Source organism: Sceloporus occidentalis, unplaced genomic scaffold (genome assembly GCF_023333645.1).
Source record: "Sceloporus occidentalis isolate IW3139 unplaced genomic scaffold, rSceOcc1.0.p SCAF_1, whole genome shotgun sequence".
Taxonomy (NCBI): Eukaryota; Metazoa; Chordata; class Lepidosauria; order Squamata; family Phrynosomatidae; genus Sceloporus; species Sceloporus occidentalis.
Window position 1 is genome coordinate 277,742,742 of NW_028316981.1, and position 19,497 is coordinate 277,762,238.

At 39.1% G+C, this 19,497-nt stretch overlaps 1 protein-coding gene across 2 annotated transcripts in view; it reads left to right on the plus strand.

Moving 5' to 3' along the window:
- SV2C (synaptic vesicle glycoprotein 2C) overlaps nt 1-19,497 on the plus strand; it is a 143,819-nt gene that overhangs the window by 10,830 nt on the left and 113,492 nt on the right. The window contains exon 1 of one of the 2 annotated variants that reach the window (XM_089512839.1): nt 15,614-15,643. The exons of the other annotated variant lie outside the window; for it this stretch is intronic. The gene's annotated coding sequence lies outside the window, so the exon portion shown is untranslated. Of the gene's footprint in view, nt 1-15,613; nt 15,644-19,497 lie in introns of those variants that run through there. 2 annotated transcript variants of the gene reach the window in all.

The window sequence follows — 19,497 nt, forward strand, 5'->3', positions numbered from 1 at the left end:
GCATATACTTACATATACCATACCACCCTGAACACAGCTAATTCTGGAAGTCTGGTTAGGCCAGATCACTATATGAGGTGGTATAGGCTATATTTCAGTGGAAGGAATTGACAAACCACCTCTGAGTATTCCTTCCCTAAGACAACCCTATAAAATCCATGGGGTTGCCGTAGGTCGACAGGCAGCTTGAAGACACATACACACTCAAACCATAGAACCAGTGTGGTGTAACTGATTTGAGTGTTGGACTAGGACTCTGGGAGATCAGGGTTTGAATCCCTGCTTGGCCATGGAAACTAACTGGGTGATGCTGGGCAAGTCACATTCTCCCAGCTTCAGAGGAGGACAATGGCAAATCCCTTCTGAACAAATCTTGCCAAGAAACCCCATGTTAGGTTCACCTTTAGGGTTGCTGTAAATTGGAAATGATTTGGAGGCCCATGAGAACAAAGCTCTAAGCTACATGGTTATTTTATTCGCTTTAATTTTTATTTTTGGTATTTTGTCTGCCGCAGCTCAGGCAAACATTTTTAAATGTTAAAATGATGATATTTACTCAAGGCTATCCTGTGAATTGCTTTCAAATAAAATAATTTTTAACAAGCAGTCAAGCTTAGCCTATGTATCTTGCATTTGTTTTAGAGGAGATAACTGGTCCCACCCAAGTGCTTTGTCAGATTGAGCGGTTCAGCATCTTATATTTCCACCACCCCTTTAGAATTTGTGTTAATCATCCAAACACACTTTTAAACCTGCTTAGCCTTGAAGTATTGCTTCATTCATTGAATCAGAGAAATAGGAAAAGACATTTCATGAAGCAAGGAAGGACAGTTATCATTGCAGCCATGGTGAATGCATTTGTTGATTGCTGATTATAGTGATCGAAGACAACTGCTGTAATTACAAGTTCCTTTTTGTACTTTGTCACAGGAGAATGTAAGGCCTGTACACACTGCACACATAAATTAATTTAATAGCTATGTTTTACCCCAGTCTACTTTCAGAATTGTATGTCTGAGAATAAATTTTGAAGGAATTATTGGTGTTTTCACAAAACTTCATTTGTTATTGGGTTAGCTATGATATTTGGATGTGTTTGAAACAGGCCTTTGTTGAATGTAGATATATATAAACACACACAGAGACAATTTGGTATCATCCTCCATTTATTTACATAATGTTTTTTACAACATTTTACTCAAAGCAGCTAATAATTTTATTCAAAGCAGTAAATAATTCAGTATATTTTTGGTAAAAATTTTGTAAATATCCAGGTTAAAAAAAACAAAATGTGGGAACATTGATGAGTGTGCACTATGTTGTATAAAACTTCATGCTTCTTTTTATCATGATGTTTTCACATTGTTTTTCTGCTAGTTTTATATTGTTTTCCAGCTCATTGGCAAATTTTCCTATTAAAATAAACAAAATACACAGATTTCATTATATTCAAGACAAAACAATTTTTAAAATATCAAATATGGGAGAAATCAGAACTGACAGATTGGTCCATCTAGGCAGAGGAGCGCAAGTACTTTAGTCTTAAAAACCTGGGTTTGAATCTTTCTGTATTCAACCATGCTAGTGTTGTATTATGCTGCCACCTCATTTTTTCTGAGAGACTCCTCTTTAACATGGCTTTGGGGTGTAACGTGTATTTGTGCTTGGTACAGGTGGTAAAAAGATTGGTTTCAGTTTGTTTTTGAAGAATTTTAATAAAAGCCATGATTTTCTTCATAACTGGAACAGAAAGAACTTGATGTTAAAGAAATCTGAATGTGCAAGAAAGTATCCCAATTTTTACAAAGTTCACAGACCTATGCCAAAAGGAAACATACTAATAAATAGAAGCCAAATTACTTGAAAAACTTTCCCTTCCCCATGTTCTTTTGGTTCAGCTCTAGTTTGTAAATCTTCCCCATGGTCTTGAAATTGAAATAACTATACAGCGCAACAGAGTAACGAGGCAACACTTTGGAAAGAAAATTGTGTAGTCACAAACCAGTGTTGGTGGCAGCAATAACATTGTAATAGTGGTGCTTTAGCCTTGCAAATAACTACATTTTCTTGTCTCTGTTCAAACAAGAAGTTTCTTTTCTTTTTAAAATAAATAAAAAACCTACTTATTTTTTAGTTTAATTTGAACTCTACTGCCATCAACTTTTAAAATGTTTTCCAACCCCAAGCAACACTTCTTAACTAATGGACAGAGAAAGCAATGTTAGTAGGAAAGGGTTATGCATTTATTTCTAATACGCTGGAAAAAAACCCCTAATTTAATTGTATTTACATTAGAAAGAAAAAATAACTCTTATGTTTATGTTAAATTGCTATTTAAATTTAGGTTAAACTAAATACCTGCACTAAAACCCCTTCTATAGAATGAAGCTGAGAAATATTATCCATGATTATTCTTGATTTCTTAATTTATTAATGATTCCAGTATGCATCCCACCAAAATTTCTAGGGTTTCCTAGGACAAATGGTCTCTGCTGTAGAACACGTGAAAATCACGTGGATGCAAAGAAGCTTCCTTCCAATTACAAATTACCAGTTTGAAATCTTTTAACCTTTGACTTATCTAAACTAACATAAACTTTGTTGGCTATTTAGTTCTGTCCCTCATTTAATTAATAACTTAATTCTGGAATTAAATTAAAACACAAGCTTAAATTAACTACTTTAGTTGATAAATAATTTTAATTAGGTTGCCACTTTTGTTAGAAAATGTCTAATTTAACTGATAACTTAATTGATTTTGCTATTTAGTTCCTGTCCCTGATAATGAATAGTGTTCAGCCACAAGCATAAGCATATCTTTTAGAAGCACGTTCTACAGGCGAAAAAATCAATTTCCAAGTGAGTATTTTTAGGATCTTAGTGTAAGAATATATAATTAATATATTCTTACACTATCAGTTTTCTGGAAACACCAATTGCTCAGTGTGATGACTCTTTCTACATATTTAACCCAATTCTATCACATTCGCATTAAGAGAGCCAGTGTGGTGCAGTGGGGTTTGAGCATTGAACTACACCTCTAGAGATCAGCCATAGAAATCCACTGGGTGACCTTGAGTGAGTCACACACTTTTAGCCCCAGAAAAACAAGTAATACGGTAGCCTTAGGGTCACCTTGTAATTCAGAAATGATTTGAAGGCACACAGTAGCAACAACAAGAGAAACTAAATGCTAAATTGAAGGTAGCATATATTGATTTCAGTAAGACCTTTGACAAGGTCCTCCATGATATCCTTGCAAAAAAGCTAGTACAATGTGGGCTAGACAATGCGACCATTAGGTGGATTTATACTGTAATTGGTTGACTAACTGAAGCCAAAGGGTACTGAACAGTGCATCCTCCTTCTGGAGACAAGTGACCAGCAGGGTTCCATAGGGTTCTGTCCTGGACCCTGTGTTTTTGACATCTTTATCAATGACTTAGAGCATGGAATACAAGGCATGCTTATCAAATTTGCATATTATACTAAATTAGCTAATATCCTAGAGGACTAGAAAGATGGGCCCAAACTACTAAAATGAATTTCAACAGGGAGAAATGGAGGATACTACACATGGGCAATAAAAATGAAATGAATACATATAGGGTTGGGAACACATGGCTTGATGATAGTACATGCAAAAGGGATCTAGGAGACTTAGGACCAGTACAGACCGGAATGAAAAGCTGGCTTCCAGCTGGCTTGAGAGCATGACGTATGCACAACATATGTCTCCATGACAGCCAGAAGCCAGCATCATGCTTCCCACCTGGAAGCCGGCTTCCGGGTACTCTGTTGGCGTGACATTTAGATGCCACATACTGCCGGAGCCCCTTAATGCCATAGCAGGGTGCGAAAAGGTGGCATTTTGCCATTTATTTTTGGTCTGGCACAAAGGTGGATTGGGGTCACGGCATGCAGTTGCAGTGGCCTTAGTCTGGTTTTCTCAGGGATGGTCTGTTCCGCCCCTTAGTGGACCACAGACTGAACATGAGTCAGCATGTGATGATGCAGCAGCTAAGGAAGTCAATGCAATTCTACGCAGCATCAATAGGAGTATAGTGTCTAGATCAGGGGTAGGCAACCTTTTTGAGCCGGGGGCCGGGTTGCTGTCCCTCAGACAACTGGAGGGGCCGAAGCCAAAAAATAATTAATTAAATAATGTAGGACATTTTCAAATGTAGGACACATTTTTTAAAAATGGAGGACATGCGAAAAATTTGATGATTTTTTAAAAAAAGGTAATATAAATGCATGTTTGTTAGGCATGATCAAAATGGAGGACATTTGGGCCTCAGAAGCTGGCTGATATCAATATCACCACCACCACCACCATCATCATCATCACTATCAATGCCCAGCCTCCTCCTCCTCCTCCCGGCTTAGCCTTCGCTGGCCTGGAAAGGGCTCCACGGAGCCCTTTCCAGGCCAGCAAAGGCTGAGGAGGAGGCGGCTGGGATGCATGCCCAGCCACCTCCTCCCGGCTTAGCCTTCACTGGCCGGGAAAGGGCTCCGCGGAGTCTTTTCCAGGCCAGCAATGGCCGAGGAGGAGGCGGCTGGGACGCATGCCCAGCTGCCTCCTCCTCCTCCCGGCTTGCCTTCGCTCGCCGGGAAAGGGCCCCGTGGAACCCTTTCGCAGCGAGCGAAGGAAGGGCGAGGGCCCTTTTGCCGGCCTCTGATGGCCCAGGAGGGACCCTCAGCAGCCGGCAAAGGCCGGAGGACAGCGCACCGTCCTCCACAGTCCTTTTGCCAGCCTCTGACGGCCCCAGGAGGGACCCTCAGGGGCTGGCAAAGGCTGGAGTATAGCGCACCATCCTCCACGGCCCTTTTGCCGGCCTCTGACGGCCCAGGAGGGACTCTCAGGGGCTGGCAAAGGCCAGGGGAGGAGCCAGAGGCTCCCTCCCTTTGAAAAGGGGGTGGAAGCCCTGCCCCCTGGAGGGCAGAAGCCCCGCCCCAGCACCCAGCCCCCATCCTGGGGGTAGAAGCCCCGCCCCCAGCACGCGATCTTTAAAAGGTTTGCCATCACTGGAATAGATGGTCAGAGAATACATTGGAAATCAGTAATACTGTAGGAGTTCAAAAGCATGAAGTAGTATGTAAGAACATAGTGGTCCATCTAGCCTAGATAAGTAGCAGTGATTTTCCAGGGTTTCAGGCCACATTCTTTCCTAGCCATGCCCAGAGATGGTGGCATCTCACACCGGGGTGTCTCCTGGTGCAGGGGCTGGGGCTTTGGGGGTTGGGCTTCAGGGGGCAGGGCCAAAAGGGCACACTCTCTCTGCCAAGGGACGGCTCTACACACAAGTAAACCTGTGCTAGGCAAAAAGGAAGGGGTAGTAACTAGGGCTGACCCTGCTTAGCTTCCAAGATCAGAAAGGATCTGATACCTTTAGGGTATTTAAGTTTAGACTGACATAAATTCAGAATTAATGTACTGTACATTAATGTACTGCCGTTTCTTTATGAAAAGTGAAAGACACGTCCTAATAATGGATTAATATAAAATGTAAGAATTCTGTTTCATATATTTTGCATTTTGTTTTGAATGATTATAAGAAAAACCAAAACCTTATTTTTTAAATCCCAAAAAGATTGATGCTTTTGATTGAAAAAATTACTTTCATGTAATTTTCTAGTCTAGAAAATGTAATTGGATTGAAGGAGAAGCAGAGATGCACAAGTACAAATATAACTTTAGAACAGGAATACTAGTAAGTGCAGTCTTTTAGTAATGGAGATAGTATGTTTTTAAAGTTTGGTTATTAAAATAATATATTCCAACTAATGGAAGGGCATGAGATAAAAGTACAAATATATTCAGAGGGTGAATTTGAATGCATTGTGTAATATTTATTTTAGCTTTACATGGCTTTATTCGTTTCTTTAAAGTGGAGTTGTTAGATTTTTCTATTTTTTGAATATATAATTCCTCATTTGTCTTCATTGCTTTCCTTTTTCCACTATAATATCTCTTGAATATTATGGCTGTGATTCTGATTCATGCAAATGGAATTATACACATACACTACACTACACACACACACACACACTCTTGGGGATTCTGAAGCAATTATTTGCATTGTTCCTTATGATCACAGGAATTATGGAAAATTTACTGTTTTTCTCTATAGACAGAGGGGACTTTTATGATTTGTGTATAAATTTTCTTCCACATCTTCCTCAACCAAAGTTGCGTACTTACCTGGACTGGGACCACAGGAGGCTCATATTGGGTGCCAGGACCAGAGAATCCTCACCCTTATGTCTATAAGAGTGCTGCTCTTGTCTTTAGCAGGCTGTGTATAAGTAATAGAAAGTTCCTTTTCATTATGGCCTTGAGACTGAAATGCTTCTTCTTGCTTCCTTGTGATTCATCCTTTCACTATGTCTGTCTGACATTGTCTCAAATACAGATGCATATTGGATCTAGGAGATGTTTTAGTTTTTAAAAATCCTATTAATGTTATTAGTTATAGTATAGAAGATTTAAAGCCAAAGGAATAGAAAAGCAACAACAATAAATGATAAATTGTATCAAGAGCTTAGTCAGTGATAGAAGCTTGTGTGTTTTGTGAGCTTGTATAATTAAGGTGTTGATAAGAGTACAGTGCACCTTATCTATGGCTTACAGGGGACATTATTGACAAGGAAGTGCTTCTCTGATTTACAGATAATCATGATGCCTGCAGTTACACAAAAAGACTTCTTTGGGATGAATGTGAATTATGACTTCACAACCTTCTTCCTCCCTTTCTTTTCTTTTTCTTTTTGCATTCAAGTGACTGCTTAGAAGCAAGATTGATCCTCCCCCCAGGATGATATCAGTAACTAGCTATTGTGTAGATACCATTTTTTCAAAGGGCAGAAATGAAAATTCATTGGCCAAGAGCCAGTTTACATTGACTAGCAAAAGCAGGAGCTTTCCCCTCTTTGTTCAGCCTCTGAACAACCTTAACAGGATTCTGTGGGTTTCTTGGGCTAAATGGCCATGTTCTGGAAGAATTTATTCCTGGCATATCACCTGCAACTGTGGCTGGCATGTTCAGAGGGTAGTGGCATGGAAGTGTGTGGAGTATATATACCTGTGGGGCTTTTGTTTGGGAGGAAGTGGGGTTTTTTTGTATGTTAATGGTGGAGTTAGTTTGTGTGTTGTACTGTGTTGAATGGCGTAGCCTGGAGGTGTGTTGTATGGAGGATATGCGAAGGGGATTTATGTGGGCAGACAACAGATTACCAATTAAATAGACATGAAATTCTCCACACACTTCCATGCCAACACCCTCTGAAGATGCCAGCCAGAGTTGCAGGCAAACATCAGGAATAATTTCTTCCAGAATGTGGCCATATAGCCCCCAAACCCCACAGAAAGCTATGGATGCTGGCCATAAAAGCCTTCGATTTCACAATCTTAACAAGACTTTATTCTCGCTTCTCCTTCCACCACCAGATTTTTTTTTTTTTTGCTTCTTGTGCTTCATAGGGTTTGCTGTTGACATGCATCTCTCTCTCTCTCTCTCCCCTTCCCATCTGATTCCAAGAAAACTGTCTCAGCAGTGAACCAGTGTCTGTTGTCAATAATGGACTGGTTGACGGCAAACAAAACTGAAACTTAATCCAGACAAGACAGAGGTGCTCATGCTCTGTTGAAACCTGATCAGAGAATAGGGATTCTATCTGAGTTACACTCCCCCTGAAATCTGGGGCCCACAACTTAGATGTACTTATGAACTCAACACTAAGCCTGAATGACCAGGTTTCAGCAGTAGCCAGGAGTGCATTTTCACAGTTAATACTAGTGTGCTATTTGTGCCCAAAGAAGCCAGATCTGGCTATGGTGGCACACATCTTGATTATGGTACATCCCATTTGGACTATTGTAATGCCTTCTTTGTGGGGCTGCATTTGAAAACTGTTCAGAAACTTCAATAGATTACAAAATGCTGTAGCTAAAACATTGACTGGGGCTAGTCATCGGGAGCAGCTTTTTGAAACAGTTCCAATGGCTACTGGTTCATTTTGGACACAATTCAAAGTGCTGGTCATGACCTATAAAGCCCTATGTGGCTTTGGTCCAGACTATCTGAAAGATTGCATTTCACTATACAAGCCTGTATATATACTATACAAAGTTTCTGGTGGCAGGGGGAGATGTTCTCGCAATCCCATCACCATCATAGGTCCACCAGTTAACCCTTTTCCATGTCCTTAGCTGCTCCCAGACTGTGGGATTGCTTCCATAGGAAGATAGGCTGGCTCCCTCTACTCTTCTTTCCTTGGCAGACAAAAGACTTTTATTCAAGCAGGCTTTTAATGATTAATTGGTTGCAGGGAACCATTTATGGCACGTGTGTGCTATTTTTTTAAAACTTTGTTTATATATTTAAAAACAATTATTGGCATTTCAAATTGATGATTCTTTAACTGTGTTTTAACTTTCTTATTATCAGGTTTTTAGCAAATCTTGTTTTTATGAAGCACTTTGAATCCCATGCCAGGAGAAAGGCAATATGTAAATTAAATAAACAAATGAATAATAAATAAATATTAGGGGTCTCATGTGTGCTGCAGAAATAATGCAGTTTGACACTACTTTAACTGTCAATGCTATGTAATTCTGGGATTTGTAATTTTGTGAGATACTTAGCCATCACTGTCAGAGTCAACAAACTACAAAACCTAGGATTCCTTAACATTGAGCCACAACAGTTAAAGTAGTGTCAAACTGTGTTATTTCTGCAGTGCAAATTAGACCAGGATTTCTCAAATCTATGGAATTAATCTTTAGGACTGAGTAGAAGGGACTGCACTGCAGAGAGAAATAGAACCTGCAACCTCTGCAAGTTCCACTGACCAAACTGTTTCCATCAGTGTAAGTAGACTATTGGTTCCTGACCATAATCTAGGACAGTAGTGACTCGCTTTTCCAGGCTGGAGGTCAGGTTCTTCAGATAGCGATCTGATGGTTGGAATAATATTTAGTTATACAGACTGACCACCTACTAAAACGGTAACCACACAGCAGTACGTTCACAACTGTTTACCACAAAAGCCTACTGTATATACTCATGTACAAGAAATTTTAGTAAAAACATTGCTCCCAAACTCTGGGTCAGCTTATCCAAAGTTAAATGTATAGTAGTACAGAAGTACATGTACCGTATATACTCGACTATAAGTCGACCTCATGTATAAGTCGAGGGCAAGTTTCAGGGCCAAAAATAAGGATTTTGCTATGACCCATGGATAGGTTGAGGGTAAACTTTAGGGGCATATAGCAAAGGATCTAAAGGACGAAGCAAAGCAAAACAATGTCAAAGAACTTACAAAAGTCCAGCAAACATAACTGTTTGTGCTTACTCTTAAGGCTGGATGGATGAGAGTAGAGGGGGTCGGTGCTTCACATATTATACTCCTGCTTTTCACCAGGGGATGGTTCCTTCTTTTAACTAAGAGTTAAGATACACTACTTACATTGACCCATGGATAAGTCAACTCAGGTTTTTGGGGTCCATTTTGTGACCTAAATTTCTAGACTTATATATGAGTATATACAGTATATAAGTATATATGTGTATATAAGTACTGTACTTCAACCCATTTTCTGAGTAGAGTTAGGGTTGCCATAAGTCAGGAGCTCCAAACCAGGACAAATGTAGGGCAACATTTTCAAATGTAGGACACATTTTTTAAAAATGGAGGACATGCGAAAAAATTGAGGTTTTTTTTAAAATCTTAATATAAATGCATGTTTTTTAGGCATGATCAAAATGGAGGACATTTTGGCATTATTCCTAGACAGATGGCAGAAATGGACTTGCCCTCGGGTTCAACTGTACTTCTCAGAAGTGTGTACTTGGTCAAGGGACTGTGGTTTTTCTTCACTGCACATGAGTTTGGAAAAATCACAGTAAGTTACATTGGCCGTGCCTCAGAGGCTTGTTGATATCAATATCACCATCATCATCATCATCATCACCATCATAATTGTCCAAGAAAGGCAGACTTGTTAGCATTCAAAGCGCCATAAATACACAGAAAATGCACTTGCATATATTTAATAATAAAAAATAATGGAAAAAAATAAAAAACAAGGCAGGGGTGTATATATTTAATAATAAAAATTAATGTAATAAAATAAAAAAGCAATAATAAAAATTAATAAAATAAAACAAAAACAAGCAATAATAAAAATTAATGAAATAAAATAAAACAAGCAATAATAAAAATTAATAAAATAAAAACAAGCAATAATAAAAATTAATGAAATAAAATAAAACAAGCAATAATAAAATTAATGAAATAAAATAAAACAAGCAATAATAAAAATTAATAAAATAAAACAAGCAATAATAAAAATTAATGAAATAAAATAAAACAAGCAATAATAAAAATAAAATAAAATAAAACAAGCAATAATAAAAATTAATAAAATAAAATAAAAACAAGCAATAATAAAAATTAATGAAATAAAATAAAAAAGCAATAATAAAAATAAAATAAAATAAAACAAGCAATAATAAAAATTAATAAAATAAAATAAAAACAAGCAATAATAAAAATTAATGAAATAAAATAAAAAGCAATAATAAAAATTAATAAAATAAAAAACAAGCAATAATAAAATTAATAAAATAAAATAAAAACAAGCAATAATAAAAATTAATAAAATAAAATAAAAACAAGCAATAATAAAAATTAATAAAATAAAATAAAAACAAGCAATAATAAAAATTAATAAAATAAAATAAAAAACAAGCAATAATAAAATTAATAAAATAAAACAAGCAATAATAAAAATTAATAAAATAAAATAAAATAAGTATTTTATATTTTTAAAAAATAATTTAAAAACCCCAAAAAACCAAGGCAGACCTAATGGCCACTGACTCAGCTTTCCTCCTCCTCCTCCTCCTCCTCCTGTGGCCCAATTCTGCCCTGGCCTTCAGGCACCCTTCCTCCGGCTCCTCCTCTCCCCCCTCCTCCTCCTTAGGATGGTTGGCGCGCATGTGCGCTCAGAGGGAAGTGGGGCAGGCGCGCGCACTGCCGCTGGCCCCTGCTGAGGCCTGGGCGGCGTGCGCCGAGGAGCCCGTCCTCTTTGGCCGGCTGGCTGGCCAAAGCAAGAGACGAGCTCCTGTTTTGGAGCCCCGTGCACGCGCGCGCAGGTGGGCAATCCCTGACGTGGTGGCGGCGGCACTTCTGCCGCCGAGGAGGAGGAGGAGGAAGGCGGAGCCGGAGGAGGAGGTGGGTTGGCGCTGCCCAGCCCACCACGAAGAGGAGGAGGAGGTGGGTTGGCGCTGCAGCCAGCCGCATTAGCGGCAGCGGCTATGGCCATAGGAGGAGCGGACCCCGAACTGGGAACAAGGCATGGGGGGCCCCCAAACCGGACCGGGACCGGGAGGGGCCCCCCAAAAGCGTGATTGTCACGGGGGCCGCTGGGTTATGGCATCCCTAAGTAGAGTGGCAAAAAGTGAAAGCTTAGGTGGGTTATAAACTGCCGCTTTGAGGCGGTCTGCCGCCGCCGCCGCCGCTTGCTCCGTGTGGGAGCCGCAGCAGCCACACCGCACAGCTCCTGCACAGACCGAAAAAGAAGCTCCAAAATGGAGCTTCTTCTTGCGGTGCCTCTGTGAGGTCGCGAGGCGCCAGGGGCGCATTCGTGACGTCACAGACGCCGCGACACGTTCGGATGCACAGCGTCCGATACGTAAAGATGGCGCCGGCCGTGTGGAACGGCCGGCGCCATATTGTACGGACAGAGTCCGTACTAGAGCCAGGGGCGTCTAGAAGAGATGCCCCTTTTTTAAAATGGGACGTCCTGTGGACGTCCCAAGTGGCGGTTTGTAACCCGCCTCAGTGTGTCCTGGGAGCACTTAAAAGAAGCATTGATGCCCCTTTACTCTCTCATCCATCCAGTCTTTAGAGTGAGCACAGTTATGTCTGCCAGATTTTTAAAGTTCTTCGACATTGTTTTCCTTTGCTTCATTATTTACATCCTTTGTTACATACCCCTAAATTTTACCCTTGACTTATCCATAGATCATATGAAAATCTATAATTTTGACCCCAAAACCTGCCCTGGACTTATACATGGGGTCAACCTATGGTCGAATATATACAGTATTGTATATAAATAGGCATAGTAGCATGTAAAATCCATAAGAGAGATGTCTTATTTTATGTTTGGAAAATCTTGATTTTTTATTTTATTTTATTTTATTTTATTTTTTTTGCAAATTGAAAACATTTGTTTTCATTACAATTCAAATTAGTTAATTTTTGTTGTTGTTTTTTTTTTGTTTACAATTATACCTTGATGAAAATTGACAGGGTTATCAGGGACAGATAAAATTGATCTGGAAACAAAATCATGTTCCTGACAAGAAGTTTCAGATGCAGAATAAATTCAAATGATGCCTTGCTGTGGGATGAACAACCTTCTGAGTTCCTGGGGCTGCATTTGCGTATGCCCCTGGCCTTACTGGACTTCAGAGGCTTGTTGCAATCATAACTCTCATTTTATTCTCCTCCCCACAGTTTTCCCCGCTGCCCTGTCTAAAGGGTATGGGATACAATGGTGCCCTGTCTCCCTCCATGTGAGTTGCAACTCTGGCAGCAGTTCCAGGCCCAGGCCTCAACGAGACTTGGTTTTATACATCACTACTGTAACATCAGAAAATCTATGGAGAATGTGGTATACAGTAGAGGTCCTTTAGCTGATGGTTTCCATAATCCCCTTTTATTTGGACCACCTAAGGGCCAACACTGCAGACTGTGTGGCTATTTCTGATAAAGGACCTTTTTACACTATGCAATTATTATTATTATTAGTAATAGTAGTAGTAGTATTTAAAGTATTTATACCCCGCTCCTCAGCCAAAAGGCTATCAGAACGGCTTACATTTTAAAAATTAGACATTTCCCTGCCTTCAGGCGCACAATCTAAAGAGACAAGACACAAAAGGAGAAGGGAATGGCAGTGGGGAAGGGGAGAAGTCCAGCAGATCTTCTCTCCCCCTGATGTCTGGAGTAAGGGCCCTTCTTTTTTTCAGGCAAGGCCTGGAGTTGGCCTGCCCATCTCTCCCTCTGGATGATGGTGGATAGAGAGAGGGCCTTATAGCACAGTAGTTCCACTTTACCTCATCCTATGGGATCTTGGTGTTTGGTGAGGCATTAGAACAGTGATGGCGAACCTTTTAGGGGCTGAGCGCCCAAATTAAAAGGCCAAATTAAAAGGCACCGGGTGTGTAGGATTGAAACCTACATGCCTTTGGCAGTTCTATAACCTATATTACATTCAGAGTGGGTGTTTGAAATACCACCAAGACATGTTCTTTGGAGGTTTTTAAACAGAGGCAGGAGATGGCCATCTGTCTGGGATGCTTTTATTGTGTATTTCTGGATGGCTGAGGGTTGGATTTAATAGCCCTTGAAGTCTCTTCCAACTGTATGATTCTTTGTGTGAAAATATAGAATGTATAGACATCCAAAACGGGTTTAACTTTTACATTTTATGGTGTATTATAACTTTCCTCTTGTTTTGGTATGCAGCATAGCGGTGTATCTCATTCTCAGTGGACATTCAGTGTTCCATCTAATAAAATTAATGAAAGTAAGGGGGAAGGTAATTAAATCTGTCATGTACTTATCTGTTGGTTTCAGGCATTGATTATCAAAGCTAAAGCAAAGAGACAGCTGGTGGCAGTCTTGTCAGCCCTTCTGAATATCATAGTAGAACAGTTTGTACAGGTAATTAATTACTTGCAGGGTTATAGAATACAATAGCTGGCCAGTATCATCATGTCACTTTGGCTTGGGTTTTTTTTTTACATGTTATATTCCATGGATGCATATATGTACATTTGTTGCTTCCCCCCCCCCCCCCAATCTCTTTATAATTGATGTATGTTTACCTGGTTCTTGGGAGAAGTTACTTATTTCAATTCTCAACTTCTATTTTAATTCTCAATTTTATTAGTCAGCAAGCATATGAGAATTGCTGCTCAGCAAGTCCTAAACTGTCATTCAAGAAGCTACTACATCAAGAGGAATTCTGAGGCTGAACTCTGCTATGTTGAGAATTAATTCTAGAAATCACCATACATCTAGATTGCCATCTAGATGGAGTGCTTAATTTAACTTTCTAAGTTGAGTTTCAGTCATTCTGTTGCCGCAATGCTTTGGATTTTTACTGACTTGACAAAATATCTGGATTTGGATTTCCCAGTTTGAAAACAGATTATCGACACAGTGTTTCCTGGGTCTTTCAGATATTTTGGACTATAGATTTTATCTTCCCTGGGCATTCTGGTGTGGCTGACAGAATCATAGTCTAAAACATTTGAGTGACATCAGGTTGGAGATTAATGTCTGAACTCCTAGCACTCCATTCCTGCTTACCATACCTTTATCATGTTAACCAAAAAGGAAAAAAAAAAAAAAAAGAAGATGGATAATGTGTGCCTTATATTGTTACAATCTTGCGAATAAAAGAAAACTTAGAGGTGATTAAAAATGGGAGGAGGAGCAGATTCTGTATAATGACAAGATTAGAAAGTGGATAGATGGGGACTTAGCAAAGAACTAAAAGAGAGAAGATTGAAATACTGTATATACTTTGACTGTAAGTCAACCTCATGTATAAGTCAAGGTCAACTTTTGGAGTCAATTATTGATTTTTATATGACCCATGGATAAGTCAAGGGTCAGATTTAAAGAGGCAGCCCAGCTGTAAAGAGGTGTGGGGGATGAAGGTTCGCCCTTCCTCCTACATGGGTATTGACCCATGTATAAGTCGACCCAGGTTTTTTTTTTGGGGGGTCAATTTTTAACCTAAATTTTTCGACTTATAAACAAGTATATACAGTACTGGTAAATGGGTCAGCAGTCAAGTCCCCCCCTCAAGTTAAAGGTATAAAAGAAATGGGATAATAATTAGGTTAGAGATCAAGAAAACATTTCTTCAGAAGATTAGAAGCAGTGGAAGGCAGATTATAGAAGTGGAGGTTAAATTATGAAAAAGAAAAGAAGGAATAGTTGGAGCAAGAGATATTAATAATATTAATAAATATGGTGGGAGAAATTAAGTTCCTGGGCATAGAGGAAAACAATAGAAAGCAAAAACAACAGTAGGAATATGTTAATGAGAATGACAAAAGAGAGGAAAAGTCATAATGACTAGATGTAGAAGTGGAAGGAAACTGATTTGAGGGAGATTAATAGAAACAACATTATCTCTAAAGAAAATGGCTGAGGAGGACCACAGACTGATTGTGGGCTGGGCCTGAGCCAGGAGTATGAGTCAAAGCCAAAACAATATGCATTTACACACACACCATTCATGTACAAACTTATAGGCACTCACCACCCCATACACAGTCCCCTTTCCGTTCATTAAATGAAATGTTGAATGAGAAGGACCACTTTTGTCTCTTCCACTGCCCTACTGCTTAGTGTATGTTTAGAAAGCTAAAGAATGGGGGGGGGATACTATTTCTCCCACTCCTCTATCCTCTTTTCCCAGAGAAGCCTGGCAGGAGGCCAAATGAGGAAAACCATAGAGTCTTGAATCTCCCCACCACCACTCTGAGAAGAAGGAAAGGAGGACATGGCAAGAAGATGAGTAGAGAACCATGTTTAAAAGCAGGTAATAGCCTTCAAAGGGGAATAGGAATGAATAAGCTTAATGAAATAGATGAAAGAGTGAGTGAGAAAACGTATACATAAGTCCACATGAATCAAGTTTAAAATGGCATAGAATTTTCACTATCCATGCTTAGAAAGCATGAGAACAGGCAAGAATACAGCAATAAAATTGAACTGACTAAAGAGATTATCACTCCAGCCCCTTTCTCAGTGCACTCATGCAATTTAATTAAAATGGGAATATATCACTTTGCAGGCAGCCACCTCTTCTCACCTAAGGAATGCTTAGGACTCTTCACTCCCTCCTCTTTACTCATACCTGGAACTGGGGAAAAGGAGGAGATGTAAAGCAGAATGATGCAGAGCTCTGCAAAGGCAAAATCCACACCAGTAATGTCTATTAAGCAACTAAGGCCTGGTACACACTGGTGGTGAAACATGACCCCTCTTAGCTGTGGAGCATTGCCACAGCAACCCAACTGCAGGGCAATGCTGTGCAGCAAAAAAAGAAGCTGCCCAGAGTGGCTTCGTTTTTGCAACACCGTAAGGGCTGTGACGCCATTTCCTCTAAGAATGTGTGGGCAGTGCTGCTCAATAATAGTGCCGCCCACACACCATAGGGCTCGGGAGCATGCAGTTGATGCGCACTCCTGAGCCCTACTATCACTGTCAGGGCACCGCTTCCTGGCGGTGTGTACCGCACCTTAGATTTTTTCTGATACGTTGGGAGTCCAAAACAGAGCTGTGGGGGGAGGAAAACCAGAAAAAGAAAGACCAAAAAGTGGGCGACATCATATGATTCCAATTTTTAAAATATTTGTGGTAGGTCCATCATGATGGATAATTGCTTCTGAGCACCATAACTCTTTTTTCTACCAAGAATAAAACAAACACACTTCAGAAATCTCAATATAAACTTACTCCCTAAACATAATACAACCTTAATAGGAAACCTGGCTTTTTCAGAATATTCCTATTTTATATTAAAGATATTACTTGCTCCATGCTAGCCATCATTCCTGCTTCCCTACTCTAGTTCTTCCAAAGCAACTCTCTGTAAAGAATGCTAAAGTGATGGTAACTACAACTGTTCATATGTAATGCTAAGGTATATTATTAAAAAGAGTCAGTATGGTTTAGTGGTCTAAGTACTGGTCTAGGAATCTGGAAAACCAGGATTCATATGCATGCCTTAGCCAAAGAAACCCACTGGGTAACCTTAGGCAAGTCGCATCTTCTCAGTCTAAGAGGAAGGCAATGATGAACTTCCTTCTGAACAAATCTTACCAAGAAAACTCAATGATAGTATACTATAAGTCTCGGGTGACCTGCACAGAAGCAGAGAAAGAAAAGCAACTTTTGACACTGTGCTCCAAGGAGAATGGAAATAAATAAAACACGATGTTACATATTTGTGGGGCTATAGAGTCAGAAGGGCATTGTAACTATATATATGTGTGTGTGTGTGTGAAAAAGACCAAGGTTTTGTGGTGGTCAGTAGTGGTCTTTTTGGTGGAGAGTCAACCATTTTAAAGAGCATAAGGAAGAGAACACAGCAATGAGAAGAAACAACACAGTCAATTTTGGGGCAGATGCGCAAATGACACACAAATGATACTTCTTCCTAAACTAGTCATGAAGAATAATATGGCATAGATGACACATTTCCAAGCTGGGGATAAGAAAATAAATCCACATCCAAGTGATCATCCAAAGAAAGAAAAGCACATACATTGATTAGTTCTGATGTTAACTAAACCATAGTTCATGATCTTGCTTTCTAAAAGGCTCATTGGAGGTAAACATATCAGTTTAAACACTCAGTTTAAATTAGGAAATACATACTTCTGATCTCTTTCTTACAAGTATGCTGCCAGAAGAGAGAGGAAATGGAACACAAGCCAGGTGTTGTTCTCATTCACTTTGTACTAAACTGGTCCTCATTCACTAAACTGGTATTCATTTGCTTTGTTCTAAACTGGTTTAGGTTTATGTCCAAAGTGGACTGTTGATGGTATACGTTATGTTGCTTTTAAATGGATTTTAGTGTACAATTCAGCTGTGCCCTATAAGTTGTGCCAATAATTTCAGACTTTCAGTTATTGGCATGAGTGACAGGTGGATCTGTTGCCATGGGAGTGTCAAATTCACTCTTGGTTTTACAGCTGATCCTCATGAAGCTGCTTCAGGGAGTCACCTAGATCCTGGTTCCTATTCCTGTTAAAGTTTTGGCTGTGGAAAAGTTCCTGTACAACCTAGAACGGCTACAAAAGGAATGGCTGTAAATTTTTTGCATGAAATCACTACTCTGTGGCAATGGAACCACTGGCTGTCTCAGTAACTGGATAATAAAAATTGTATTGTACTTAAGAACAAAGCAAATGGAAAAAATATTCCAGCATGGAGATATAAATCATACCAGGATGAGATGGTAGTTTTTTTAAAAAATTCAACCATTGTTTTATTCGGTGTATTTTCTAATTCTTTTATCTCAATGTATTTTTCAGTCTGCAAAACAATAGCTTGTGTAATTTAGTGAATGATGCATGGCTGTTTAAGCTGTTAAAATATTCAGTTTGTGGCTAATGAAAAATGTTCACTGTATAGGCACTTCAATTTATTATTTAGCATGCTTCACTTGGCTCCTGTGCATTATTAGCTGTTACTGAAAAAAAGTTGTGCCTACTATTGTAGCCACTCCACCAAGCTGCATAGGGTTAGTAATGCTGTAGAAAGCAGAGAATGCTGTTGCAAAAGTAGGATAGATACGTTTAGTGAAAGTTTTTTTTTAAATGTTAAGGGGAAATGTGTGTTCCCTCCAATTAATCTGTTTCCCCATCAGAAGGTAAACTAAAAGACAGATTATTTGCCCAGCAACTGGAGTTTAAAGCAGATATAGGGTCTGACCTCATTATCTTATTTCACTGAACCAATATTTTTTCTGCTTATTTTAAAGAAGAAAAAGTAATTTCCCCCAAATCCCTCCTAAATACATTCCCCCAACATTAATTTTTTTCTTTAGATTGATAGGACAATCAGCGCCAAGTCAATTTCCTCCAGATTCAATACTACAGCCAATTGCTGTTAAACTGTTAATCTACTCAATTTCACTTTGCCAGGCAATTCATCCTCCTCACATTAATATCTGTCTCACTGTGATCATCACCCAAACATATACCCTTTCTCTCCTAATAAGCCAATTTTCTATATGTGGGAAATTGTGTGTTTTATTCTAATAGGCAGTAGCATTCAAACATTTCAACTTCCACTTACAGTCTCAAGTAGCATAATCCTAAAAAGATTATTTTGGGATTTCTAAAAATGATTTTAAAGATTTTTTTAAAAGGAAAATTGTCTATACATTTGAGTAATCACTATATCAGATAAGTACACATATAATAATGTTCTCTGTTTTGGGGATCACTATGTAACGTGGCCAGTTTTGGAATGAATATGGATGAAATGGTTCCTTTTTTGTGTGGAGAATGTGGACGGTCATGATTTTTCTTACTTTTCAGTGCAGTTTTGATCTAAGGGACTGGATGCATAGAAAAACCTTTTACAGAGATGTTTGGGGTAGGGATATAAGCCATTAAGGACATACAGGTACTGATAAAATGACCAGACATTCAAAAGTAAGCCTGACTGAATTCAATGAAACTTATTCTTAGTCGTGTGTTGAGAATCGCAGCCTAAATAGTATTTAAACCAGTGGTATTTGCTTTATTTAATATGTTTTAAAATGAGAATTGTGGAAATGAGAATGTTTCAAGCTTTTCTTCTGTATGAGACGAAGTGGAAAGTATGTGTATACAAATGGATCATTTAATTATAGCTGATACAAATTTACACACG